Here is a 27,991-nt window from a genome sequence, read left to right on the forward strand (position 1 = left end):
TGCGATGTAGTAATAATATTTACAAGGCACATGGTCTCCGTCGGTTGGGCTGCCTCGCTCCGTTACCCGCCGCACTGACGTACATACTGCACGGTTGGACGCGTGACGTTACCCTGCAGCCCAGGTCCTTGATTTATAGCGTCTGGTAACGTCTCCCTCGTGCTGAAATTGAAATGTCTGTGATTTTTGGACACTGAAGGAACATTGGGTTTGCTTTGACCTGTAAATGAAGAGATGGCAATCAATCTTTAATTATTTTTTTTTTAAATGAAAGCTCCTTCTCATGCTGGTATCTACCACCTCAGAGGTTTTCAGCATTAATTGAGCCAAAACCTCAATTTTTCAGATACTGAAAGTGAATTTAAGTGTTCACTAATGCGGCTAGATCAGGATCAATGAGAGGTTATCCACAGGCGAAACGCACCAAAGACAAACTGAACAGAGGAATCCATCTCTTATTGTCTAAAGGTAGACTTCAGTGCTTGTATAGACTAGAGTCACTGAAAAGGATCGAGACCTTTAGAGAAGATATCATCCTACCCTGAGCTAGGTATTACGAAGGAGGAGATGAAACCCATGCTTTCAAGTGTTTATCTTTTCCATTTAACATGAAGTAATGTAAATAAATCATTGGCTTAGACTAGACATCAAACTTGGAAATATCTAAATTGAGACCTTCCCACCCAAGGCCTTGAATACCACTTAAACTTTCTAATAATGTCCTTAAGGGTGTAGTGAAATCCTTTGGGGTGACACGTATGCATAGATCACAACTTTTCTTCCTGAAATGAACCTTATTTAGCAAGGAAGAGCAGAGCTTCATAAAAGTATGAAATAATTCTACCCTTAAAGGTCTGTATGAAAAAGCAATAATAAATCTTCCATGAACTGTTTCCTACTGACTTTGGCCTCTGATTAACTGTCAGACTTTCCTATTTGCAAATTTTGGGAACACAGTATATAGGCACTAAATCTTGATTAGTGCATGCAAGAGCATCCTCCACACTCATTCAAGAGACTTCAGAAGACCTGAGCTTGTACAAAAGATCTCAGCTCTAGCCTCAGATACTTGTCAGCTAAAGTTAAAATTGTCCTACTTTATATTTGCTCCGCTAGCTTCAGAAATTATTTGTCCCTTACATCATATGCTGTCTTTGTTACTTCTTTTAACTTAAAAAGCCATTTATATAAACCCTCCCAAACATAGAAAAATCTCCATTACTTTCTTTGGAAGTTTTTTCATCTGGTTCCAATGTCAAGTGATACTCAAAGAAAGTATATATTTGCGAAAAACATGTAGTTTACAGAAATTTAGTGATGGGATGGTGAAGTTTTACTTCCTAAGAGACTCCTTCAATAGCTGGAAACTACTGGACAACATTATTAATGGCACAAAATGATTTTGCTTCTGTGAAATCTTTGAGTCTGAGAGAGGAAGAATTAAACTTCTCATACTCCTCTTGTACATTAGAAGAAGGAATCAGAATATTATTATTTTTATATACCATTTTGATGGGTTTTGATACCATTTTCAGTTTTTACTGCCTCCCAGCAGTGATTTATGTCCTTTGTCCTCAGACTTCTGCATGTAGAATTATTCTCTGTTGAATTGTGTTTTCCGTTGCTAGGAACTGCTTATTGAGATCTGCACACTGACAGCAAATTGCATGATGGAACATTTACAAAGCTGTCTGATTTGGAAGTTTATATTCCTAAGCACTAGAAGATGACCTGTTCATCTATCCAGCTATTTGTCCACTCATATTACAGACATACCGAATATTCAAGTTTAAGGAACTCTTTGTGTAATGGTTTTTTAAACTCACTTGCCTCTCATTTCAAAGTCATTTTCTTTTTCAGTTGTAGAATTCTTTTCTTCCTCCTGTACTTTTTATGTCCTAGGGTTTTTGGGACTATTTTTGTTATTTTATTTTTCCATAGTACTACATACATTATTTATTGCAATATGGCTTTATGAACCTCAAGTGCACTGTAATAATGATGGGGAAAATAACTTACAAGGGCAATAGTCCCAGTTATGACTGCTAAGAAATATTCAAGAAGGGCTTTTAGGAGCTTCATCAGCTTGGGACACAGTGGTATAGCTTATCTGAAAGGCTGCTGTGATATGTCTTTTTTATTGGTGATATTCTGGAACGCTTCAAAAATGCATGTTAATTCCCAGTCTAGTGCTTCATGACAAAGCTCTGTCCAGGAAAGGATTATGGTCCAATCCAAAGACCCATGCAAAGACTCCCACAGGCTTCAGTGGGCTTTCAAACTGTCCCCAATGACTTGACTCAATTTAATGTATAAGGAGGCAGCAGTTCTTAAAATGTTGTGAGGAGGCAGTCTCAGTGTGGATTTTATCAGGTAGCTTCTTCAATCCTTCAGGTTCAGCCTGAGTTAAGGCACACTGGAAAATCATGGTACACGGATGTGGTCCTCCTAAGGTTTCTTTTCTTGCTCTGTGTTTGAGGGAACAGTAAAAACCTGCAACTCATGACAGTCAGTGGCTCATTTCCTCACTTAGGCTTCATCAAGAGAGATTTTCAGGTGAGTGAAGGGGAGAGAACAAGCATCCACCACGCTTGTTTGTCCCTTGCTTGCATTTGAGAAACATACAGTTATTGCTCCAAACCTGATGAAGTTTTGGGTACATTTGGTTCATCTTTGCTTCCAGATATGTTTCAATAAAGAGAAGGCACAGGCTGCCCATGGGAAGGATTTGTAGCCTTTTCTGTCTGCTTCAGAAGGATTCTGGAACCCTTTTCCCATTCCTGTCTGAAGCAACCTCATTCCCTCAGCAGGGGAATCCTCATTTTCTCCAAGAACAGCACGAAAGCACTTACAGCCCCGGTCACTGTCACAAATCAACCACTTCTTTTACTAAATTGCTTATAATTTAAGTAGATAAGAGAGATAAATGGAGTGGCAGGGACAGAGACCTACCCCAGGTCACACACCACGGCCAGACCCATCATCCAGGTTCCTGTGGGCCAGGTTACACATAACCCAGGGAGATGTACTCTCGTTGCAAAGGTCTAAGAGAAATTGAAGATTCATGCCATGAAAAAAAATGCTGTTTCGGACTATTCAGATTCAGAGCACACATTTCCTACACAGGAGGAGTGTTTCACAGCTGTGTGATATAGAAAAGCTACCTGTGGTTAAAAACTGTGCTTTTTCTGGTACAACTGACTGTGTCCAGGAGACAGGGATGGAAAAAGGGGGACAGAACACGCTAACTCAAGAGAAGAGACAGGGTGTACGACTTCATGTACACTGCCTTCAGCTGATTGTGGATTTCAGCACGTGTATACCTCCAAAGCCCCAGCAAAAAGTCATTCATACTGAATTTGAAGTGCCTCTCCAAGGAATGATTGCTAGATCTTCTCAACAAAACACTTCCAAAACTTCTTTAGATGTTCTGTGCTTTCCATGTACAACACACACATATATTTCTACACAGTATTTATGCCATACCTACATATGATTTAGGATACTGTATGCTACGAGAACGGATATATAATGTCCACATTATTTGTGTAAACAATCCATTTTGCTAACCTCTTCCAAGAGAATTGCACCATTTTGTCTGAAACATCTCCTCCAGCTCTCTTTCTTTCTTCCTCAGGAGAAAGGTCTGAGGAAGATATCTGCAACTGGGTATGGTTTATAACATGGGAAAGGCTGGATGGTCTTCATAAAAATGTATGTAGCAAGCCAAACTACAATATTCCCCACTCAGAAGGATGCTGTGAGACAGAGCTGTGATACAGATGATGAGCACTTTCAAGGGAAGAGCCTGGAGATGTTACATAATTGTTGTTATCTGGATTATTTAACATCTTCCAATTAGAAAAAAAAAAAAAGAATATATTATAAACTTCAGTGTCTTTGATAGCACCTGGAAGAGATACTAGCGTCAGAGAAGCCAGTGCTGATTTTTCTTTTTAGCCCAAAGATGACGAAATGGGTGAGTTTGTCACCTGATGTAGATTGATGCATCCTGACTGAAGGTAATAGGTCAGCTTCTGTTTGGTGTCAGCACAACAAAACTGCAATCAGCAAGGTGAAATCTGAAAACAATGATTACCATCTTTCTAGTAAATTAACTAGGATAGGATCTTCAGCAGCTGAAAATCATCACAGTCATGCCTGTTGGGTCTCATTCGGAACGCACAGGGCAATAGTCAATCTTGCTTCGTGCATCTCCCTCAACTTAGCCTGCCTGTAGCAGTTTTGCAGAAGGCTGTAACTCCACACCACTGTGTGGATGCTGCTTGGCAGAGCTCTCCTGGAAGCTGCCTTCCTCAGACACAGCCCTGTGTTGTATCTCCATTACTTAACTTATGGCCACCCCAATCACAAAACCCGGTGTGATTGTCTCTTGCTTGTAACTGCAAAGGAAGCTGCAGGATCCAGGAGGATTTGTTGCTCAACGGATGCAGATTGAGGCAATGAAGCCAATTCAGTTTTAACCGCGTAAGGAACAGATTACACAGAGGAGAGATCTAATCTCATTCAAAACCTAACTGAACACAGTCCTGAGCACCCTGATCTTAGTTGGCCTGGTTTTGAGTCAGAGACCAGACTAGATGATCTCCATAGGTCCTTCCAAAAAACTATCTTATGGTTCTGCTCTCTGATTTGGTCAAGAGGCTTTTTATGGATCTGTGATAGCCAGACGTCTCTTGTGTGTTTGTGAGGCTTTGCCTGATGTTGCGATGGGGAGGATCACAGGTGCAGCGCTTATACATACGGAGGACATTTCAGCCTTCTGGGGATCTCCCTTCTTTTCCTGTTAATCACTCTGAAACAAGCAAAGGGAACTCCAAAGGACAAATTTTTAACTGGCATAAGCTTCTATGGCTTTACTGACTTCAACAGAGCTTTGCTAGTTTGCGGCAGCTGGAGATATGGCCCCTTTCAACAGGATTTTTCACAGAGATTTGGTGCTTAATGCTAGCCATTAAAAGCAGAGTGTGTGCACTTTGGGTAAGTTGGTTACAAAGATGAAATACATTGTTTTAATATACATTTCAAACATGCTGTTCATTTCTTTGCTTTTCTTTAAAAACAAGACAGAAAAAATTAATGGTAAGTGGAAATCCATTTTGCCGTGTAATAGTAATACACTGTATATTATTACTATCCTGCTATTCCACGGGGAAAGTAAATGCCAATAAAAGGGATTATAAAGCAACATGCATTTTCAATTAGGGCCTGCAGAGCTGCTCAAAGCAAGCCTTGCCAAACATCGAGCTGATGGGACATGGCTCACAGCAAGTTCTGGACGCACGCTGAGCAGGAGGGGAGAGATGAAGGCACCCCTCTGCTGCCTTGCAGCGTGCCTGGCCAAGCACGTGGTGAGAGCTCCTCCTCACCCTCCAGGCAGGGAGATAGCAACCAGGAGGGCAGAGCAAGGACCAAGAGGGGTCATGAGTCCTGTATCTCATGGTCGGGGGAGGGAGGGCTGGTGGGCTGAGATGGATCACTTCCCGCAGAGCGAATAGGCAGACAGTGGCCATCTGTGTCGCATTAAATCTGCTGGCACTGGCCGGAGGTCATGCAATTAGGACACAACCCTTCTTCGAGCAGGCTGGAGCTATCTGTAAATAAACCAACGCATGCATGTTCACACTATAACCCTGGCTGGCAACTTAGCCCCGCACCGCCGCTCGCTCACAGCCCCCCAGCAGGATGGGGGAGAGAATCGGAAGAGTAAAAGTGAGAAAACTCATGGGTTGAGATAAAGACAGTTTAACAGGTAAAGCAAAAGCAAAGCAAAACCAGGAATTCATTCCCCACTTCCCATGGCAGGCAGGTGTTCAGCCATCCCCAGGACAGCAGGGCTCCGTCATACGTAACGGTGACTTGGGAAGACAAACACCATCACTCTGAATGTCCCCCCCTTCCTGCTTCTTTCCCCAGCTTTATATGCTGTGCATGACGTCATATGGCATGGAATATCCCTTGGGTCACTGGGGTCAGCTGTCCTGGCTGTGTCCCCTCCCAACTCCTTGTGCAGCCCCAGCTGCTCGCTGGTGGGGTGGGGTGAGGAGCAGAAAAGGCCTTGGCTCTGTGTAAGCACTGCTCAGCAATAACAAAACCATCTCTATATAACAAAAACATCTCTATATTATCAACACTGTTTTCAGCACAAATCCAAAACACAGCCCCATACCAGCTACTATGAAGAAAATTAACTCTACCCCTGCCAAAACCACCCCAACACTCATAGCCATTGTATCTCATCTCTTATAGCTACACAAATACAGTTTACACACACTGCACATGTATTATTAAGCTATACACCACAGTAAATATGTATATATACAACACACATACGTTTGTATACCTGTACACACATTATATAGTGTATACTTATACATGTGTGTGTGCCCTTGCTTCTCAAACTAGACACAGAAAATTTAATTATTTAGAGAGTTCAAGAAATCTGTAAAGTTTATATATAAAAATATAAAAATATTGTATATTATAAATATTTTTATACATATTTACGTGATTCCAGGCACATAATGAACAAAACAGGAAAAGGGAGTTGTGATAGGAGGTGGGACAATAAGAAGGAGAGAGCAGTGCTTACAAATAGATGGGCCATTGAAGATGTTTTCTCTAAGATATTATCTGTTGTCCTCCTAATACACCCATTTTCCAATTAAATAATAGTAAGTCTTACTCTTTTTCCTCTAGGAATGGTGAACCATTCTCGTTGCTATCTGGGGCAGGATTTGACAGCTTACATCAGGAATGGGCGTGAAGTTGCCCAGATGTGTCTGCTGAAGAAACCATTTTCCTGGTGATGACAGAAGTCTGGCAATATGCCTGATAAAAATCTGAAGGGGATATTTTTTCCCCTCTTTCAAAACAAAAAATGGGGAAAAGAGAAACCTGTATGCATCAACCACACATATATGAGAAATATCTTTTTTTTTCTTTTTTTTCTTTTTTTTTCTTTTTTTTTCTTTTTTTTTTTCTTTTTTTCCAGGTAGAAACACTGAGGTCTTCAGAAAAGACAGGAAATCTTAACACTGCCCTCCCCAGAGCCTCATCTATCAATCAGGCCTTTCCTTTGGCCCCATAATACTCAATCTCTCTCCCTCTCTTCCTCAATTTGTTGTATCTTGTACAGGAACCCAAGGCCATGTTTAATATGTTTGTTTTTTACACTGACAACATAAAGGTCAACATTTAAGTTAGGTTACGTAATCAGATCAGTCCCCTGTGACTAACCACAGAACAAAATAATTCCCATTTAATTGTCCTCTTCTCCCACCCTCATCCTTCTGAACAGCAAAGTCCTATTATTTCTTCCTTCCCTCTGCCTTGGAATTACTTCAGGGCTGATCTCAGGTTTATACGAATCTGGGATCAAATTTTCAAAAACACTTAAGCAAGACTTCTGTCATAAAAGACTGAGGCATTTGGGAAGGAAGAAGATTAATTTTTTATTTTTTCTTTTTTTTTCTTTTTTTTTTTTTAAATGCTGTTGCAAGACAAAAAAGATGCAGAGGGATTCTCAGCAGGAGTTAGACATACTGGCCTAATTTGCGTTTTTATGCAGCAAATATTCCTTGTGAGTATTGACTTTCCACAGTGAAATCCGTGGGGGCCAGGAGGGCCAAAAAGGGCTGAGCTCCCTGGTGTTGTAAGAAAGAGATAGGAATAAAACTAATCTCAGAGTCTAGCTTCATATTCAATTATACACATTTCTGATTTTGGAAATGTCAAACTGAAATACTGCCACGTGTAGTTATAGGCTGGAAAGTGACAGGCTGAATATTAACCTGGAGAAGAAGGACCTGGGGGTAATGGTGAGTGCCAAGTTGACCACAAAGTAGTAATAAATCTGAGTGCCACCAGTTCACTCGCTGTAAATAAGGCAAACCACATAATAATGTAGCATATTAGAAAGTGCATGTCCAGTGTACGAAAAGAAGCAATTATTTTGTATTTAGTGCTGTCAAGGCTGCATCTGTAGGACTGCACTCAGTTTTGTGTACAGAGTTCAGGATGGATTTGGAGGGGTGCCTTACAGGATTCTCAGTATGCACATGTCCTGTGAAGAGACCTCAGTGGAGCTAGGCTTGCATGTTGGGTGGGGACTACTAGCTATTTCAGTGGCAGCTAGAAAAGCAAAGGCAAATCAAAACTCTTCTTAATCATGCTATATGATAGGGGGGGGAAATAGTTTTGGTTTGTGGGGTTTAGTCTGGATATTAAGAAAAAAATCATTTCACTGTAGTGTAGCACTGGAGCAGGTGATCTAGAGATCTGGCATACACGTCCTTGGAGGTTTGCAAGCCATGGCTAGGCAAAGCCATGGCTAACCTGATCTACATTTGACAGTAGTCCTGCCCCAGCTGGAAGTTTGGACTAGGAGGTGCCTGGTTGTCTCTTCCAAACAGCTTTCCATGATTCTTCGATTCAGATTTCTCAGAAATTGCCCTCCCCAGAAGCCCACTTTTAACCTCCCTAAGGTACTACTGAAATCTTGAATGTGGTAGAAGAAACAGGATGGCTTGTTTCTTTCTCTTAACTTATACCATGGCCTACCATGGTACCATGGTTTAGTTTTCACTGTGTAACTGGAGATACAGCTTTCATCATGTGCAGGTAGACAAAATCCCACCACCCATGTCTGGTTACCAGGATGTGTTAGCAGGGAGAATGCATATGAAGTGATTTCAATGCCAGTCAATGTCTCTGGGAGTTTCTGGCCACCGTTGACTACCCAATCCAAAGCGTCATCCACTCATTTATAGATGAGTTAGCTGGGGAAATCTTTGGAACAAGTCCTGTGCAAGGCTAGAGCATGCACCCCTGGATCCATAACAAAATGTTTTAATTGCTGTGCCAGGCAAACCTCTGTGTGCAAGTACATACTATTATGCCTTTGAAGAAGAATGGAGATCAGAAGTTCTGAGCAGCAGTATTTCCTTTATTCAAATATAAAAAAAAAACCCAAACAAACACACAGAATACCCTGAAAACAGTTGAATATTTTATCTTCAGATACCAGTTCCTTAAAACTAGCTTTGACAGCTGAGAAGTTACTCCTAAACTGAGCTCTTCATGGTGAAAGAACATCTTGATTCAACAAGGTGCTTAACCAAAATAAATTATCTGGATCCTATGATCCCCAAGTTTGCTGATATTGCTAAAGTCAGGATTTCATTCTTAAACTTAGGTGCTTAGTGCCATTTGAATACTTTATAGCATCTCTGACTGGGGTTGGCAGATAAGACACAAGGTCCTGTGCCTTCCTGGAGCTGGCATCCAAAATGCACTAGATACTTTGAGCAGCTGAACTGAGCTTCTAGTACATAGGTGGACACCCACATGTAGACTTCTGCATCTGGAGCCGAAGCAAACGTAATACAGCTTTCTGAGATGGGACCAAGAGTTCAAAAATCAACATAATTCATGAATAAATGCATTTGTTATTTTTAGTCCAGATTATTATCCCTGGTTGGAAAATGTCTTCTGAGAGAAGTCATAGTAGGGGACTATTACAGTTAGAAACAATGACCTACCTTGGTAGTCATGAAGTATAAAACCACAGCAAACTGTCAGAGGTAACGCTGAATTTTTACCCAAAATTTTTTGCATGAAGTCCTTGTCTTGGGGTTAAGGTATTGCTTAGTTTTAGGAAAGATATCCACTAGAAAAGGAAATACTGCTATTGAGTATAGAAATGTATCATGTGGTATCATGGTACCTGAGTGGGTATCTGAAAGAAGTGAGCTCTCTGCTTTCCTTAATTTTTACAGACTTTCCCTGAAATAGTTTATTGCAGTCCACTGTTGGAAGAAGGACAGTGGACTACAAAGGATAATTATTCCCATCCTTATGTTCTTAAGCACTTTGACTAATGGGGAAGGAATTAGGAAGGAAGCCACATGGTCCAGTGAATGAAGGGACTGGAAATCTCGAGAACGGGGATTTATGCCCCAATCTGCCCTGAGTGGTACAAACTAAGTCAGTTTCATGAAGTACCCAAATCTCATTGTTCTTAACATCTAGCAAGTAGTATAAGCATTCCCCTAGGTAAGGGAATCAAGTATGTGAAGAGATGCGGGTCTGAAACTGAGCACACTGTAGCTAATGGCATCTTTATGTGAAAGTCTGCAAGCAGCTGTTCAGGCTGTATAATACTGGAATTTTATTAACGTATAAAAAGCATATAACAAAAGTTACTGCATTTTATTAACTGCTTCTTAGATGAAATTTAAATGAGAAGATGTGAGAGCTGTTGAGGAGTAAAAGTCTCTGCAGACAGGGTGTGCCCCCTTCAGCTGTGAGGCACATAACACTGGATTTCATCCATTTTTCCCTGGTACAGAACATGCTGCTTTATCGTAAGTGGTGGGGAGAGAAAGATTTGTTGACTAGCTATAAATTGAACAAAAAGAGGTACATTCATCAGCCCATTACTGTAATGCCGTAATAGGACTGGAGGATGCAGAGAAGGATTAAGCATTCTGAGAGAGAAACATAAAACAATATGAAACACATAGAATAGCAACGCAAAAAAAAGAGAAAAAAAAAAAAAAAGAAATGACATTTCAGACCTTGCACAGAATAATTCAAAGCAAATGTGAAGCCATTCTCTTCAGCAAGACAACCACAGCAGGTCACACAAGTGCTTGTGCTTTTTTTTTTTTTGGTTGTTTCTTTTTAATACACAACATTAAGCCAGTGGTCCTGGACGGTATTAGTCAGAAATATCTCTTGAATGACTGTGCTTGCCAACTGGCTGTTTTGTATTTATTTTGTAATTATTCTGATTATTTGATATATGTGTTCTGTGCTTTTTTCCCCCCTACCAGGAAAATAGAAGCATCAGATCCCCATACGTTTCTCATATTTGCGATCAAATGCATTCGTGGAAAATATGGTTTGCTGAATCGCTGTGGGCAGGACTCATACATACTTTTCTAATGCCGGATGTTTGGAGAAAGGTTTTAAGTATACACTCAAGCCTCCACATTTTTTGTGAATAAACCATACCCTGGCTACAGAGACACCTGACTGGCCCTAAGCAGGCCAGCTCAGCTTTGGCAAGGCCTTTTAATGCAGAATATAGCTTTACCCGCTCTATAACCCACTGCAAGTTGGCATTTTACTGCAGAAAGAAGAGATTCTGTCTCCCCCCACCAACGGCTGCTCCCGCTCCCTTCTGCCAGCCCAAACATTTATGTATCTGTGAGGTGGAATGAGAGAAGACGCTGAAACTAACCCTGAAAAAAAAAAATAGCGTTGACCCAGATTGGCCCCCCGATCTGGCCCAGGGTACGGCTGCACAAGAATTTGCACTGGATTTACCTCACAAAATTCAAAGATGCAGGAAACTATAGACAAGACTGCTCTGGGCACACACTGCCTTCCATGATACTTCTCCTGAAGGGACAGACCCGCCCAGGATCGTAAGGACATCAGTGCCAGGACACCCTATCTGACTCTGGACCACTGCAATTCTGTCCAGATTGCTTGGATGTTATCCACGACACCCAAACCCAACATTGCCTCTGATGCTGCAGAGCTGGCTACAGCTTTGTGCCAGCTTTAGTACAAAACCTGCACCCCGAGCATTGACCCCACTTAGGGTCAAAGAAAACCACTCTCAAAAGGAAGCATTTTTATTTATGTTCTCCTTGTTTTCTTATTTTTTTTTCAAATTCAGGAGAGTGAAACCATTGCACAGACCATCTCTCACTTTTCCTTACTCTTTGACTATCATTAAATATATGACTGCAAGCTGCTCAGGGTAAATCCAGAACTGCTTCTGGTATTCTGCTAGGGACCATGGTCTGTTTATACCTGCATGTCTTCCTCTGTTTAATTTTCTCTCTCTTAGCCATCAAGATCCACAGCACCAAACTGCATAGCTCGATCTTAGGATTTTCAAGCAGCAGGTATTATCTAGAGAGAAGGAGGACCATAATGACAATACTGGAGGCAAACTGATCAGTTCATAACATGCAGCATCAATTCAAGCTCTGGGGTATTTCATTTCAATTCATTTGTGCTCAAGGCTAGCAAAGGGTATTTATTCTTACTGGGATAACACAGAAACTGGTTTAAAATGCACCAGTAGAAGCCTACAATCTCCTTGCTATCAAGTGGGAACGGGAGGGAATGTTTTCTGTATCATGGTATATGAAATCTAGCCCAGTCAAGCCCATAAGGAATGTAATTATTTCACTTTGAACTCAGTTGCTTCAGAAAATACAATACAGAAAGCTTACGAAGCATGGTAACATCATGCAAAGTCTGGAATATGAACAGACCACAGTTAATAGGCATAAAGGAGGAAAACAGAAGCAGAAAGAGAAAGAAGATAAACCAAGTGAATCCAAACAAAACTCAGACATTTTCTCTTTGTATTTTGGTTTGGTTTTTTTTTCCCCTCTCTTTGCAGATCTGTTTGTTACCTCATTGAGTATTTCAAACGGTCTACAGCCTACTGAGCAAGTGTTCTTTAGGATTCACTTCAAAGCACATAGAGCACTACACAGGAAAGAAAAAAACAAGGACACTCGGATACGATGCCTCCAGCTAGACCTTGAGTCCACAGAATCAGATCAGTGGTTTTTCCAGCTGAAAACTCCTGTTCTTGCCTGTTCTGAATCCTTCCTACCTTTCTCTTTCCCTGTTTTTTAACACCTTGCAGGTCATTTTGATACCTTCCATGCTACCTCACAGCTCAGGGCAGAGTTATACAACACCATCCCTTCCCCTACCATCCCCCTACTCCTCCCTCCACTTTAGACCATTGCGGTCTCCTTTGCATCGTTGTATGAAAATCAACAAAACCAGAGTGCTTTGATTCTTTCCCAGCCATGACTGTGATGTTTCCAAAATGAAAGGAACAACAAGAAAAGGGAATGAAACCAGGAGACAAGAGGAGTTTTACTTCTTATGTATTTCCATTTTTTTTTTTTTCTTCTGTTGGAAAGGAGAATTGAGTGGAGAAGAGAGGAAGAAACCTAATGAAAAGACAGTCACAATAAACATATAAATATTCATAGTAGATCATCCATAACCAAACTTTCCTGGAACATACAGAAACACATGCACGCATTCTCACTGCCTTCTCTAGCAAAAACTCAGCGAGAACATGAGTCCATGTGTTGTAGCTCTTGTTCAGACAGAAAGGAGAAAGTTTATTTATGTTTTGCTACATAAAATTTTATCTGTCCCTTTCATGTATTTTCTGTCTGGCAAAAGGTCCTAGCATTTTTAACCTCCTTGAAGGAGGTAGGTCCCAAGCCAGGATACAACCACAGGACAAATAATGATTCTTTCTAAGAAGTATCCTTAGAGAGAGGTTAACAAAACATGCTGGGCACCAGAAAGAGTGAATAGTTTTAAAAATAAGTAAAACATCCAGCAGGGGTATGAAAAGTTTTAGCTAAGAGAGACATAAAAAATGGTGAAAAAAATTCATACATACATCTACAAGCATGCATGTGTGTGTAAGTGCAAGAAATAAGAAGATGGCACTGATACAACTTCTCCAGCTCTCAGGAAAGTTCACTGGCAGAACCAAGACTAGAAGCTTGGTTGCTTCATTTCCTAGCTAGCAGACAATGCATTAGAAAATCGCAGCTAACAGCTGATTTTTTGCACAATCATTGCGAGAATGAGCAAATTTGAAGCACTTGTTGGATTGGGGTAGCCATGGTGCGAGCAGTGGTGGGGACACCATGTCACCTTTTATATCCCTGTTAAGGATCCATTCTGTGCCTCAGGGACCATTTTAGGTCTCAGAAGGCCATTAGCAATCTTGAATCTCTGGGAAATATCCTCCATTCTTTCAGTCTTCACTTGCTGTCCACACAGTTGGGAATGGAAAAGAGGAACCTGTGATTTTGGCCCTTTGTCCTCCATGGTTTCCGCAAACAGCAAGCAGATTCATCATGAGTATTAGAAAACATGAATGCATTTATCATCATCTTGTATACTTCCTGGTGAAATACAACAGCATCCACAAACAGAACCTCCTGGATTTGCCTAAAACAAGCATCCCATAGCTGGGACACCTGACTGAGCCAACCTGGATTTGTGGGAGCCTGGAAAACCAAGCTGGAAATTTCATGGGAACAAAATCTCTTTGAATTTTGAGTAGTATCTCTTCTCCATTAAGAGAGGGATACTCACAGGACTACTCTGCATCAATGTCAGCATTTATTTCTGTATTTAGTCCCACTCCAAGCAAGAAGTAGTTAGAACATTTCACTGAAATCAAATATCCTCACCAAATTTAACAAAATTAATTAAAACTTTTTTTTTTCCTTGATCAATAAGTTTGCTCATGATCAGTGATTTTTTTTCCCCAAGCATTTTTTTTCCTGGCTTTAATCAAGTCGGGAAAATATATACATTTATATATATACTCATGCAGTAATGCACTCAAAGAGAACTCCATGGAAGCTGCTGGTAATTGAAAATACTCAAAAATGTAGATCATTTGAATCAGCATGATCTGAAAGGAAGAGTTATTTCTACTCTTCTTTCTCTTCCAGTCAGGAAAATTGAATAAAAAATGTTGCAAAATAAGAAAACATCACTCGGCAGGTACGGTCATTGTGAACATTCGTATGAGTGTCTTGTTCACTCTATGCACCCCTCTAAGATGAATGTCCATAAAATTAAGCTCCTAATCTCATTTTCTAGTCAATGATGAGTTATAAACTCCTGAGGAGGATTCAGACACTCATCTAATTTGTCATCATTTTCTGCTACACCATCTGGAGGAACCTGACCCTTTCTTTACAGCAAGAAACCAGGGAGAATTATTGCTTCATTAAATGCTTGCAGCATAGTACTATTATTTATTCCACCACTGCTTATGCACCTAGGTTTCAAAATTTTCAGCCATGATTTTTTAAAATTTTTGAAACTTTGGGTTTTTTTATTAGCATTATTACTATGTTTTTAAAATTTATTTTGATTCAAATAAGTTCACTGTAAATGGGATGGGGGACTATAAAGAGAACCCCCCTGTGCTTTATTCTAAGCTATCTTGGAGATGCTGACTTTGCAATCATCTTTCTATCCCCTCTGTTATTTCTCTTGCATTCAATACTAATTGACCAAAGTGTGTGCTAAAATGGTTGCAAAGTTATTTTTTGTGTAATAAAGTTAGGTTTTAAGGAAATCTCATTGCCTGTCTGGGTGAATCTCCTGGTTCTTCATTTCTTGCTTTATAGCTCAGGGCATATCTTCCCTTGTCCATCCAGCACAGTGGACCTTTGGTTGTATTGAACTAATAGAAGTAGCCATGGGTACGTAATCCCTTAAACCGAGAGTCTCCAGCCTTCTCTCATGGCTTGCAACCAGTGCCCGCGCAATGATGCTGTCTCATATGCTTCCTAGAATGAATTTTCCAAATTAAGTATGGTCAGTCTGCTCACAGACATAGGCGTCCTGCTTTGGCCTGAAGCATTCTCTGAAAAAAAAATGGCCATTGATTTGGCAAGCTCCTTGTCCAACCTTTAAAACAGTTTATCATGGCAAGGCAATGTGCTGTGCTGAGGGTGTTTCTATTTAAAAACGTTCTGAGCTAAAAGGAGTCAAGGGAAACCAGAAGGAGAAGGGGGGCAAGGGGGAAGAGAAAGGGAAAAAAAAAAAAAAAAAGGAAGGAGGGAAGGAGGGCTGGTGAGTAGATGTTGTAGCCTGTTTCCATGACACATGAAGTATGTGGCATGTGATATAAATACCATGACCTGGTACCACACTGACAATTGCACTTCTGGAGCAGTGGAAATAGTAGCTCAAATCAACATTGTAAGTGGAGATTAGGGGACTGTGACAATTTCCCTTGGCTAACTCCTTACTCTGAGCTTTTCAGCAGACCTGCTGGGTTTTAAATATACGTTATGGTTCCCATGACCTGCAGATAACCCAAAAGGAGGCGTCAGCATGTCAGGGCATGCACAGATAGGGGAGCATTTGATTTTCTAAGCAAGTACACCAAAGAGGTCTGTGGGGCAGCTCAGGGAACTGCTCTGCCATCCTGACTCCTTGTGCTCCCTAAAACAGAGGGAGGGCACTGAAAAGTGAATCAAGGCTTATGGATTCCTCTTGGAGACAGAGAGGGGTTATATCAATACCATGAAAAATATATTAATTACCCATGACTGAAGAGAGGTGCATACTGCTTATGGTTTCACTTGCCACATAACAGATCAGAAAGCCCTTAAACTGTCCCAAATGAGCAGTTTAAACATTGCTGCTACTGCTTGAGAGTTGTGAGCTGACTTGCTCTGCAGACAGGAGGAAAACTGCTTCTGTTTTACCCACATGTTGAGAAGCTGATGGTCCTTCAGGATTCAAGGGTCTGCACGTGCTGCTGATATTTCACTCTTTTCTGGACCACAGTCCACAGCAATCGAAATGCTGTGCCACTGCTAACCTCAGGAGGCACTTCATTTCAGATTAGACCTTTGATTTAAAGTCAAAAAGAGGGTCAAAGCTTGTGTGTTCCAACCTTTTTCTGCTGAGTGGGGATGGTGACAGAGCTACAGATGTGAAAAGTGGGTCTGTTGTTTATGCCATTTGTGAAATTTTATGTTTCTACTGGGGATGTGGTTTCCATTTTATAAATGGAACCTGCAGCCTAAAAATAAATCAGAACCTGATTTCCTAATTTTCCCATAGAAATCTAGACTTTGTTATCTCTAGATCAAATTCCCTCAATAGCTTTACATAATGAAGACCTCCTCAGCTGAACTGGACAGCCTGGGTTCCCTTTATGTTGAATTAGAAGAAATGGGGTCACTTTTGAGGAACTGGTTTCATCAGACCAGTTGTAGTTTATTCTAGGATGAAATGAATCATGCTGTAGACCGAGTTGACTATAGCAGGTATATCTCCACTCACTACAGGAAGGAATATGGTTGACTGGTCCAGGTGGAGACATCTGCAATGAATCCTACTCTTTGTCTTGATACATACAGGATTTGGACACATGGTGTGAGATATTCTTCACCAGTAATTTTAGAAATGGGTCTCAGAACCCTATTCAGGCACATGTATGTGTCTGTCTCTCTTCTCTGGGTGTCTGAGTTCATGTTATAATCAATGGGTTCCCTTTCAGGCAGAGTAGGGCATCCCACCCAGTCTCCAGCTGCTGTTTCAGAAGAGGCATGCATGTCCTACAGCTCCCATGTCACATCTTGATGTGTAACTGTATAAATGTCTCAGAAATCACAAGAGAAGCCAATCATCCAAGTGTGAGATGGATCCTCTGATCATACAGAGCAGTGCCAGGACTCATTTGCACACAAACAGGTACCAGGTGCCATTGGAGTTACTGTAGGGATATCCCAGACATCCACACTTGATGTGGGATCTGGGAGAGACCTGTACTTCGTCATCTCAAATGACACTAGCTGTGTTCATGTGCCGGAGTGTGCTCCATTACCTACAAGCTCTGAGTCTAAAACCTCCTACACCTGCACATCTATATTAAGCTGTCTTAATCTGTAGTGTGAATCTAAACACATAGCATTAGGCAAGAGGAGTTCCCTACCAATTTATGCCCAGACACAAAAAAAAAAAAAAAAAAAAAAAAAAAAAAGGTGGGATTCAGGTGCCCAGAGCAATAATCTGGTCACTTCTGAGTTGCCCCTGTGTATTGGACATCTGCAAAGAAATGACAGGTATAGCAAGACCAAGCAAGCAGTGCAGCTCTGGAAGGCGAGGTGAAACATAGGTGAGATACCTAGACTGTCTCAAAAGCTGATAGCTAACCACCAGAGTCACCTCACAGGGATGTTCAAATTTGTTAGATCTGGTATTTCTGTCTATGCTGGCCTTTTTCTGATGAGCATCATGAAGTCAAAGGCATTAAAATTCAGGGAGTTTCCTCAGAAACAACATCGAGCATGGAGGGAGCTTATAGGTACAAAGATTCGTGAAAACTAATCTTTTCAAGGTGCAGCTGGACCTAACTCCCATTGGCTGCAGTGAAAAAGGAAGGGCTGTGTATATCTCAAGACTAACACCTAAAAGGAAGGAATTTTTCTTGCACCTCCCAAGTGTCTTGCCTGGAGCTGGGATTGGCCGTGCTCAAGAAATGTGCTTAATGCTTTGGCATAAAATCTCCTCCACCTGCATTTGCTTTAAACTCTGCTTCATTCTGCCTTATTACCAGCTTAATAAAAATAATATTAATGTCTTCATTTCATTCTGCAGGGTTTGAGATTATTAGACTGGCAGCCAACCAAGGTCTTTGCTGTAAATTACAATGCGAAGGTTATGTGCAAATGATATCTTGCTCCTTGGGTTACAAGTAAAAGGAGTTTTCATAGGCATACAAGGGAAATAACTGTGCTTTTTAAATAAAAGAGGTTAACTAAAGTGCTACCTTTTGGTGAACCAGAACTGCCCAGAAGAACAAAGCTTTTGTGATTATTTTGGGGTTTTTTTGCTGGTTTTTTTTTTTTTTTTTCCCTCTGGTTAAGAGTTGTAAAGTATTCTGCTATCACAACATATATGCCAGTGTGAGTCCAGTGGTTGTGGTGACTCTTGCAGGTTTTTTGGTACAGGCTCCCATATTTAGCGTTTTATTTCCTGAACTCCCAGCTACAGGAGTCATGTGATTGTGTGAGACTCTCAGACTGTTATTTTTTTCAAAGATTGTATTTCTTCCTTGTTTCTTGTAAAGAAACATTTGAAAATGAGATCTCCTAAAGGCTCTAGAATCAAAAGTTAAATGAAAGGGATGCTATTGTTACTAGTGATTTTGTGATTTTTCTACTGATCTTTAGATTTTGGGGCATCTGACTCATTTTGAAAGCAGGGGGCTGCAAAACAAGCTCAATGTTAACTAAATACTGAAATCCAGATCCACAAAGATCTGTGTAGATGGTCTTCCACAGGGCCAGAGGCAGGTGGCGCAGCTCCCGTATGATGGCAGAAGGCGATTCCCTCTTTGAGAAGCTGGTACCAGAGCAAAGCAAAGTCCTCAGCCTGTGACTACAGATGGAAATACTCTACGTTTCCAGGGTTCTGATGGATGCTTAGGTGACAGGTTGTGTTTATACTTAGGTCCCCAGATCAGGAGGCTTCTCAGAGTGCTGAATGCTTATGGTCTCACACCTAGGGACCTCAAAAATGAGCCAGGGGACAGCTGATAAGAACTCCATGCTAGAGCAGTGCTGGATGTGGGGTTTTTCTTTGGACACAGAACTTATATTTTGCTTAAATCCCAATCCAGAAAATATGAATCTTACCATAAATGTCAATTAAGTCACTTTTTTGTAGTAAAATATCCTGTTTTCTATAAAGCAGCTAAGCTTTCATGAATGATGTGGTGGTGAAACGAGTAGTATCAGTACCAAGAAGTTCAGGACTATATGACCTTTTTTGATACTGTCCTCTATATGACTTTGATCAAATTAGCTAATATACACTCCGGAAGAGGCATTCATAGCGTAGTTCTGTACTTTTCTTAGCAGGAAGAGCTTTGTAACAGACACCGAGTCCATGGTAAAGGGCTCTGTGTAAACCTGAATAAAGACCATGCCTCTTCTAATGACTTTTTAATTAAAACTAGACCTTCAAGGGCAGGAAACAATGAAGTATCCTGTCCAGGTGACACAGGGATACAGGGGCAGAGGGAAGAGTCCCCAGACCCTGCACCAACCACATGATCTTCTTCAGTTCAGCTGAGCAAATGTTTTTGGATCAGGTCCCATTTCTCAGAAAAACTTCACTAGTATCTGGTCATATCAAACCATTCTGCATAGTTTTGCTGTCAATGTTCTGTCTGGTGAGGTTTGTGACCTCTGAATTTCACGCTTTCATTTCCAGTACTAATGACCCTGACTTGGACCACTGGATTTTTATGTTAATAATAACCGGGTTAATGACACTTAAACTATCAAGAAAAATTGTTCCATTTCTGTTGAACCTTGCACCCAGTTTAGGAAAATGGGAGTCAGCCTTTGGTGCTATGATCAATGAACTCTCTCCATACCTACTGTGAGTGCATTACAGGTCTATGGGCTGATGTTTCAAGCAGCTGAGTTATATATTCTGATTTAAAAGCATAAGCTCAAGCTGCAGTAGTGTTTGCTTTTAGCCTTGGAAATGACTCGGTCTGTCAAAATAGTTGCTTTGCGTTAGCATCTTGTCATTTTAGATCACTTGCTGAAAAGTATTGAGCCTTGATTCTTTAGAAAGGCTCGAGTTCTGTCCATGGTTTCTTTAAATTACTCGGGACTTGTGTTACTGATTTCAATGAGGGCAAAACTGGGGCACTGAAGACTAAATCTATTAATCTCCCTGCGTTCACCTCTTCAAGAAAGTTATAGTAGCAGACTAAAGAGGCTATAAAGGCTTTTGAAAGGACCTCAAGCATAAATCCATTGAAGTGTCAAAGCTGCAATTCACTGAATGAGAAACAGAGCAGCCCCCCTCATTTGCAGAAGGTGGCTGTCTGAAGAAGTCCTCTGAAGTGGTTGGCTTCCTCTCCAGAGTTGATTATTGCCTTTTCTAACTTCTGTTTGCAATGAACATAATGCGCGTTCCTCGGCTGCTGCTCTCTCATTACCAATTTGGGGTTAAGGGGAAAAAAAAAAAAAAAAAGGCAAAAGCAAGAGAAAAAAAAATCCCGTGATTCAATTTCTTTTTGTTAAGACTTCCTTAAATATTATCATTAGCTGTTGTTTATTTTACTAGGATTGGAAGGGGCAATTGTGGTCACACATCCGACTGCTGGCATACCTTAGACCAGAGAATCCCCTCCTGCGACTACTGGATCCTGCTCAAACGCCTGCAATCCAGACTAAAACAAATCTTTTATAGTTTCTGACTCTTTTGATCCTCCTGAAAAGCTTAGCTTATTACATCTGCTGGCCTCAGTTGTGCTGTCACTGAGTATCACTGGGAATACATTTGCAAACAAACTGGTTTGCAAGTTTTGCAGTGCTTTCTGCTCAAGATTGAGTTCTATCTGCAAGTTCCCAAAATCACTCAAGTCCTCACCTAAGCCCTCTATTTACAGCACAAGAGCTGAGACTGACAGACTACGTACAACTGACATTGTCCTAGAAATATCCGCAGAGCAGGGACTAGTTGGACATGCTTGAACTGCCCTAACTTGCTTATGTGAAGTTACCTTGACCGTACCAAGTAATGGCATTTCCCACATCAGCTGTCTGGAATCAAGGATGACTACTCCATTTTCTTGCTTACACTTTCTTGTGAGACTTCAGCGCGCCAAAGTCTTACTCCAGAGATAATAATGCGCCCAAAGTGACAAGTTACCTAAATGCAGTTAGGAAGGGGTTTCCCAGCTGTGGCCAGTCTTGACCAATTGAAAATTGTGTTTAATTTTTGTTTAGTATCGACCATTCACTGAAAGTTTCATACAGCTAATAAAAATATCAAAAAAATATCACAAGCTACAGTTCTAAAATTCTGTACTTAATCCAACTAGCTAACAGCCATTCATTATATATCTCCTTACTTCACTTGCAGTTCATTAAAATTTCCACATACAAATTAGCATATAAATAAGCATATTTTTGCAATTATATATACTATAGAATAATAATAAGCATTAAACCTCCATTCTCCTTAGTCTCAATTCCACCCATGATTTTCTCCATTTATTTTAATTTGGGTTGGAGAGTTTAAAAAAGTTCGGTCAGTTCAGTGTGATACTAGGAAAGATGCTTCTCCTGGTACTGAAATCAGGGGCCTTGAGACTAAGGATACGCAGCATTGCAGGTAAAACTGCTTGTCAAGTTCAGTATACCGGGGCTGGACTACAGCCTCTAGAGAATCTCACAAAGCAGGAGAGTTAGAAGCAAAGGGAGAGATTTAGCCTCAAAGTCACAGACCTAAATACAAGCTTCTAACAGAGGAGTACCTGCAAGAACTTGATGTCTGAGTTCCCGCTTTAGTCTGCAGGGATTAGGCTAGGATGCAGCTGCCGTGTTAGGCATAGTTGGGTACATCTTGGCTAGTGAAGTATCTCAGATTGTAGACTCATCTGTGTTTGAGACCACCTTGGGGAGTGTCTAGTCCAAACTCCTGCTCAGAGCAAGGTCAACACCAAACTCAAAGCTAGATATTCAGGGCTTTGTCCAGTCAAGTCTTCAGAACCTCTAAGGATGGAGATTTCAACAACCCTACAGGGAACTTATTTCAGTGCGTAATTATTTTGGGGCTTTTTTTCCCCCTTATACCTTCATTGTTTCCATTTGTAACCATTGTCTCCAATTCTGCTGTGTGCCTCAGTAAGGAGCCTGCTGTCATCTTCTCAGCAACCTCCTCTTAGGAATAGAAATGCAAGAAGACTTGTAACTGTGTGAATGTGCTGAGCATTTTCTTCATCCAAAGATATCATCTTCCCATCTTCATCTCCATGGATGATAAGTCCCTTTCACGCACTGGTCCACACAAAGACATGTGTGGAAAGATTCAGGGTCAGCCCATGGTCTGATGGACACCTCAGGGAGGGTTTAGGAGGACATTTGTGTTGGTAGATTCAGGACACTGGCTGGATGCTGACTGGGTTGACTATCCTCCAGATTAGCGGCCAACACATCATAAGGCTGCACTGCCATTCAGCAAGATCTGGACAGGCTAGACAACTGGGCAGTGAGGAACCAAATGAAATTCAACAAGGGCAAGTGTAGGGTCCTGCACCTAGGGAGGAATAACCCCAGGCACCAGTACAGGTTGAGGTTGACCTATTAGGAAGTAGCACTGCAGAGAAGGGCCTGGGAGTTCTGATGGACAGCAAGTTGAGCATGAGCCAGCAGTGTGCCCTCGTGGCCAAGAAGGCCAATGGTGTCCTGGGGTGCATTGAGAAGAGTGTGGCTAGCAGATCCAGGGAAATTATCCTCCCCTTCTACCCTGGTGCCCTGGTGAGGCCACATCTGGAATATTGTGTCCATTTTGGGCTCCCCAGTTCAAGACAGACAGGGAACTACTGGAGAGAGTCCAGCGAAGGGCTACAGAGATGATGAGGGGACTTGAACATCTCTCTCATATGAGGAAAGGCTGAGAGAGCTGGGTCTGTTTAATCTGGAGAAGAGAAGACTGAGAGGGGATCTTATCAATGCTTATAAATATCTAAAGGGTGCGTGTCAAGAGATCCTGTGCAACCTGCTCTAGGTGATCCTGCTTTAGCAGTGGGGTTGGACTAGATGATCTCCAGAGTCCCCTTCCAACCCCTATTATTCTATGATTCTGTGATTACATATGATGGCATTCCTGAGGTCTGTTTCCTGTAGATGTATTTAAACAGTCCAGCACAGCAGCATGGGTGATCTTCAGACTTCTTGGAGGGCCATGCAGGGACTAGTCTGTGTGGTGGATCAAGTAATGTGACCTTAAGAAGGCCCTTGGGAGTGCTGTACAGGCAGTCCTATATATTGTAGATGCTGCCTCTGAGCCCAAGATATATCTGGGCTGACAGCCAGCACACAGGTCAAGAGACTTGGTATGCTTAAAGCCACTCAGACGCTTACATTTCAGCTAGGAGTGAAGACATAGTCAATCTGCCATTTTTGCTGAAACATTTTCTTGTCTTTACCTCATAAATCTAGCCAGCAGACCTTGGCTCTCTGGAGCTCCGAGTATTTGTAATAGTGAACCCTGAAAGCATTCAACACTTTTGCCTAAGGGCTTACAGCACCAAGTATCTGTCTGAAGCAATGGTCAGCCACGGGGATGGAAAGAGAATGGGCTATGAAAACGAGAGTGTTTAATGTATTTGTTTAATGCTACAGGTTTTCTTTGTATCACACAGAGGGAAGATGCCAAGGAATAGCATCGGTTCATTGAGATACCAGTTTTTCCAGCTGAAAGCTAATCAACCTGAAGAACTGATGCCATGCATGAAGGCAGGTCTGTCAACACACACAGCAGATGGTTGGGCTTCACAGGAGGTGGTGGTAGGAGTGAGCAGGGGAACAGGGGCCTCAGATGCGATCACAGGAGGAAGTAAAGAGTAAATAAATGTCTGGGCATGCACTACAGCAGCCAGCGTCAGTGGTCAAGGGCACAGGAGAAACAGCTGTGGGAGATCAGCGAGGCGGCAATGGCCTCACGACCACGAAGGAAGGATGGTGTTAGAGCCAGATGGGGAAGAGCTTGTGGTTTATCAGTTTGGGGTCTTGTGATGACGGGGATCTAAATAGCAAACTGTTATTTTCTCCAGTTAATAAGAGTGCAAAAATAGCCATGATACAGAGTCAAATCAACATCTAGGGTGACTAGGCAGATCCAAGCGTCAGCTGAGCAGTGTTAATTTACCACAACTGGGAACCTGGACAGCTGACCCTTGCTGCAGCTGAGTTACGTTGCCAGAAAAACTGCCCTATTCTCTCTAACAAAGCTATACATATTTCCTCAGATGATAATCTACCCTTTTTATTGTAACAGAGTTGTAAAGATTTATGCCCGATGAGAAGCTGTTTGCTCTGCCCACACTAACATACACAACAGAAGATGACTCTGACTCTTTCAGTTCACCTATCTTGATTTACACTTGCTGGGGGTCCTGCCCATCCTTTCTCAGGGTATGGATACTTCTGCCCTTTGAGACATTCAATTTCATCTTCCATGGAAGGGGATATGACACAGCAGTCAGTCCATCCGAGTTAGAAGAGGCCTCAGCAGCAGAAAACAGCCACTGTATCCCCTACCAGGAAGACCTCAGCCCAAAGCAGGGGCAAGACAGCAGCATATTTGGGATGTTTCTTACTAGGAACACCCATGATCAGCAGTCTAGGAGGCCCACAACTACACCAAGGACAACAATGGCTGCTTTTCCCCTCTCAGGAGTCTAAAAAGCTTATCTCTGTCGCATACACATTTTATGTCTTTAAATTACATAAAGCCCACAACCTTGTGAACATTTAATGTGATAACAGGAGGTAGATGTCTAAAGATCTTGGAAGACGTGGGCTTTGATATGTAGCGCTGTTCCCTAACTGCAAATAAGACACCATGTTAGCTCCCTAGCCCTTTTTTCTGGAGGCCAGTAAGCACCTCTGAAATAGGTCGTAGGGGTTTTTTTTCTCCCTGACAGTGTCTCCAATATGCATCTGTTTCTTGATGGTAAAAACTGTGGGAAACCATACTCTCTTTTTCAGGAATCCATACATCAATCCTGCCTTCATGCTTCAAAATCCTAGGACTGTAAAGAGCAGAAAGGTGCAAATGTGGGTTTGTTTGTTTTTTCCTTTGATTTTGCTTTTGTATTCTGTTAGGAACGATACTCCAGTTGCTAAGGCTTAAGCTCACAGTGGTGTTGTGCGTTCCCCTGCAGCCCCATGGCATCACTCACACCTCACGCAGAGCAGGGAGGGGTATTTACTCACTGTAGGTATCAGCGAGGTCATCAGCGGCTACGGCGAGGGAAGCAGAGAAGCCTGAAGTCAGCTCTTGGCAGGTGGAGTAAGGTGGGTCTGAGCTGCAGCCATCAGTGTCCAGCCAGTGGATCTCTCTGAGCACTCCAGTTCCAGGGAGAAATAGCAATATCACGGACACTTTTTCCTGTTAGCATAGTTTTCTTTAAAGCAAAGCAAATGTAATAATGTCCCATTTATCTCTGGCTACGTTTTGGATTACTTTATATATAAATATACACACGTATACACATTCTATCTCATGATGATTACATTTCTAATTACAGCATACAAATCTTTCTTGGTTTGTTTTTGTTTTTTTTTTTTTTTCCTGGCAATACCTGCAAAACAACAGGCTTGTAAAAATGGGTGGGTCTGTTTTTCATGTTGTGTGCATGTGTGTTTTGTTTTCCAAATCAAGCTGAAAGCCTTGTTGCCTGGGTCTTGCCCTTGCCCTAATGGAGAGCTTCTGAGAAAAGGCAGGACGATAGGAGCCCTTGTGAAGGGAATCAGCACCACTGATATACCCCAAACCACACAGCCCTGCAGTGGAAAACATTGCTGTGCAAACTGTCATCACCAGAGGCTGATAATGAAGATGCAGACTGGAGTTTGTAGAGTGTGGAAGGCAGCGAGCTAAGAGGAGGGGCAGCGAGGCACCAAATGCTGTACCAGGGACTGGCTGGGTAGTTAACTCTTGGTGGTCTCACTGCCTGTCTGGCCAGACCCGTGCATCTCACCTCCTCTCCCCTTCTACCTCCCAGTCCACCTTCTGGAGTAGGGTCCTTATCCCATGATGCTTACTACACCCACCCAAAGCAGGACTTGCTATAATCCCTATCTTCTCCACCCGTCTACCATAAATCCCTCTCTAACCAGAGCTCTCTTCCCCTCCTTGAATTTTTTCTAGATGCATGGTCCAAACCAGGGCCCTAACTCCATCTACCATTCTCCATGCTTGAACTGTTAGAAATCCACACAGCTGGTACTGTAGGACTCCTCTCCTGCCTGTACATACATGTCTGTATGGTCCCAGTCCCCAGCCCACAGCGAAGGGATGAAATAAGAAGCATTGTAAGAGAAATTCATGTAAATTAGTGCACTCTGGTATATTCCATTCAATTGGCACATGGGAGCCTGAGGACACTCTGATGGGCATGACGTTATTTGGCAGAAGGAATTTGCTTCGGTGTATCAGCACGTGAAGGATTTGATGGAAAACACTGACACCCACTCAGTTTCAACCAGCTACATTTGGTGTAGATGAGGGCAAAACCAAAATAAAATAAAATAAAAACAACAAACAAACACCATTTGTTTTATGCCTTGGAATACCTGAAAAGGACAGAAAACAGCTATTAAACTAAGTCTAGCTTGGAATTCATCCACTTGGCAGATGAAAAACTGAAATATTACTATGTGACTTAGCAGCAGCAGTTGTTGTGAAAGGGTCCAAGTCCTGAACTGATTTATGTCGATCAGGGCCCATGCAGATCACCACTGGCAGCAGGGGTGTGACTTTGAACTGATTCTGGAGTAAATGAACTTAAGAATCTGGCTTGAAGACACTGGCCACCTCTGAACTTCTTGTTGCTTCATTAAGAAGACTGTGTCACAGCACAGATTGTAAGAAGATCATATTGCCTAATAAAGACACTTAAGGTGAGTTATGGGGATAAAAGAACAAAACTAGAAGAGGAGTTTTTGGGTTCCTCAGGGGAGAAGAGAGAACATGGTCTTACCAGAGAATTCCTGGGTTATACTTCTATTCTGGTTCCCCTTCCTGCACTGGTTCTGGTAGTAAGAGAAAACATACTAAGTGTCATACGATGATTAAATGTACGGAATAGTTTTTAAAAAGAATGAAGAATACACTAAGAAATCAGCAGGGAAGATAAAGGCTTGACTATGGATATGATCAAAGGATATAAAAATAGTAAGAGTTAAAAGGAGAAAATGAGCAAATAATGATATTTTCTTCCAATAGTAGAAATATAATGTAATAATATCAATGGGTGTTTCAAAACAAACAGATGGAAACAGTGCTCCACACAGCATGCGGTTAAGCCATCGAACTCCCTCGGATGGGATATTGTGGCTGACAAAATTTTACATCAGTTAAAAAAAACCAACAAACCTCCAAACCACTGATTCATGGATGGAAGAAAACTTTCCTTTTTACCGAGCGGCATTGTAGTAGTGTCTAGGGGCCTCATGTGAGGTTAGGACTCTGCACACTATGGTTCATGTATATGCAGACAGGAAAAGGCTGTTCATGCCCTGTAGTGTGTGGGGAAAAGGATCTGAGGCATGGAAGAAATGTCAGATTGCCTTTGGAGGGGAGGCACTGTGCCACATTCATACCCATATCCTCCAGATGTCCAGACTGAAGCCCATCACAGACCTTCAGTAAGCTCTAGGACTCACTGAAGGAGGCTGATGCCACCTGCTACCAACATCACACCATCAGCAATATTGTAGCACTGACAGCAGACACCTAAACTGGATTCAAGTCCTTCCTAGAATATGCTGCAAAACCAGCAAATAAGTCAAAGCTATAGGCAATATATTTTATTTCA

At 41.7% G+C, this 27,991-nt stretch overlaps 1 long non-coding RNA gene across 1 annotated transcript in view; it reads right to left on the reverse strand.

Annotated features, from left to right (window-relative positions):
• Positions 1–25,599, reverse strand: part of LOC129203384 (uncharacterized) — a 46,029-nt gene extending 20,430 nt beyond the window's left edge. Inside the window, exon 1 of the long non-coding RNA XR_008576009.1 lies at positions 25,386–25,599. This is a non-coding gene — a long non-coding RNA (uncharacterized LOC129203384). The remainder of the gene's footprint in view (positions 1–25,385) is intronic.
• Between the last annotated feature and the right edge of the window lie 2,392 nt (positions 25,600–27,991).

The sequence above is a fragment of the Grus americana genome, chromosome 2, assembly GCF_028858705.1.
Source record: "Grus americana isolate bGruAme1 chromosome 2, bGruAme1.mat, whole genome shotgun sequence".
In the NCBI taxonomy this organism is placed as follows: domain Eukaryota; kingdom Metazoa; phylum Chordata; class Aves; order Gruiformes; family Gruidae; genus Grus; species Grus americana.